The sequence below is a fragment of the Nicotiana tabacum genome, chromosome 6, assembly GCF_000715075.1.
Source record: "Nicotiana tabacum cultivar K326 chromosome 6, ASM71507v2, whole genome shotgun sequence".
Taxonomy (NCBI): domain Eukaryota; kingdom Viridiplantae; phylum Streptophyta; class Magnoliopsida; order Solanales; family Solanaceae; genus Nicotiana; species Nicotiana tabacum.
In genome coordinates this window covers 93,843,286-93,845,384 of record NC_134085.1, presented here as the reverse complement: position 1 = coordinate 93,845,384, position 2,099 = coordinate 93,843,286, and the positions used below count along the sequence as shown (strand labels likewise).

The following is a 2,099-nucleotide window of genomic DNA, read 5'->3' as shown; positions in this document are numbered from 1 at the left end:
TGATCCTATTTGTAATACTAGCCAACCTAGATACACTAATATGATGCTCCAGATGCATCATCCTCTCTGTGGAACTCTTTTAATAGTTAAATGCATATTTATCTTTCGTACAAAAAGAAATTAAAAAAAAAAGTCCTCGTAGATTAGATACATAACAAAGTTGAATCTCTCATAACCAAGAAAGAAACCTACTCATTCATTAAGGGTATATACTTGCGGTTATCAACATAGTGTCCCGAATTCTATAAACTTTATTTGATGTATTGTTTTTTTTTTGTTTCTTTTATTATTTCTTGCGAATATTGTTGAGTTATGCGTTAAACCTTAGGCTATTAAAAGATTGAAGCCTGACATTAATGTCATATTTTTTTGTGAAAATTTAAATTTGAAACACCGTATCTCGCAATATATCGATTGAATTCACAAGTATTGAGGTACACTCTAACCTCGTGTGAACCATTTTGGATACTCTAGAGTGGTATTATCACTTTTAGACCGCACCAGAAACTATTTATATCTGGTAACTGAATTTTTGTATATAACTTACAGAATATATATATATATATATATATATATATATATATATATATATACTATAAATTTTATACATTTTTTTGACTATTTTACAGCGGTTATACAATGTCATTTTTCCTACTCTAGAGTCTATTATCAATAAAATGCATTTTCTTTTTAAGTTATGCAAAGTTAATAGAAAGAAAATATTAATGGTATGGGGTAGGGGTGGGCATATATCGGGTAAAACCGATAACCCGAACAATTAATTCTTTATTGAGTTATCGGTATTGGGTTATTGGGTTAACGGTTCGGTAACAGGTTAATTTTTTTTATTGGGTTATCGGTTCGGGCTCGGTTTGCATTTTTGTTATTGGGTAAAAACTGATAACCCAATAAGAATGATATAATTTTCTAATTTACCCTTAAGTATATACTAGGGTTATTTATTTTCCTAATTCCCTCTTCACTCTTCAGTCTTCAGTCGTTTGTCTCTTAGTTCTCATTCTTGTTTCCGTCGCAGCCCCCAAGAGTCAAGAAGCAAGACTCACCACCAGTTCTCCGCCAGACATCAGTAGATACTGCACAGAAGTGGGAGCGTGCTTTTGTTAAGAAACAACAAAAGTTGGTAGTTTACACGTTCTGGCGGTTTGATTTCTTTGTTTTATATATTGCAATTTTTTTTAGTTGTTTTATCTTATCGGGTAAACCGATAACCGAACCGATAACGATATATAACCGATTAACCGATAACCGATAACCAATATCTTATCGGTTTGGTTATCGGGTTATGATATTTGTAAACCGATAACCGATAGGCAAAACCGATAATGTTCAAAACCGAACCGAACCGACCGATGCCCACCCCTAGTAGAAGCTAGGCAAGCCATGAACTTAGAAATCATTAACTCCTATTCTACTATAGATTGACTATCTTAACACATTCACTTTTCTTGTTTTTTCTTAGTTGTGATAGTTATTCCAAATATTTTTATATTTCTAGTTAGTTACATTCAGTCAGGATGGCCGAGTGGTCTAAGGCGCCAGACTCAAGTTCGGGTCCTCGTGAGAGGGCGTGGGTTCAAATCCCACTTTTGACAATTCCATTTTATTGTTTTCCTACAACAAGTCCATTTGTTTTTATATAGAAAGAGGACGCGCCACTAGCTGCGATCAACACTATCTGCTACGGAACTACCTATATCCATTTAAAGATGTATCGCCCCGGCAAAAGGGACGTTAGTACTGTCAAATAGTACTATTATGTAAAGCAAAACACCAATCTTAATAGAACGAACAATGAAATAAAGGAGAAGCACTCATGATATACAACAAGAGCTTCAAACACATACGAAAATATCAAGTAAGGATCACACAATTTCCGGTTAAGTTTCCATCTTATTTAAGTTTGATAATCTCAGTGCCATGTGCCATAATCCACAATATCACCGTGTTCCTACACGGAGTCTGATCTCGACCCGACCGACTAGGTCATCTCATTTGAGACATCAACCATTTCCACAGTTTCAATCAATCCAGCATAATTACCACCTGTGTGCGATATCGTGTCCGATGCGTGGGTTCAA

General features: G+C 34.9%; 1 non-coding gene across 1 annotated transcript; it reads left to right on the top strand.

Moving 5' to 3' along the window:
* The first annotated feature begins 1,529 nt into the window (after nucleotides 1-1,529).
* On the top strand, nucleotides 1,530-1,613 carry TRNAL-CAA (transfer RNA leucine (anticodon CAA)). Its single transcript has one exon. It is a non-coding gene; the product is annotated as a tRNA-Leu (tRNA).
* The last annotated feature ends 486 nt before the right edge of the window (nucleotides 1,614-2,099 follow it).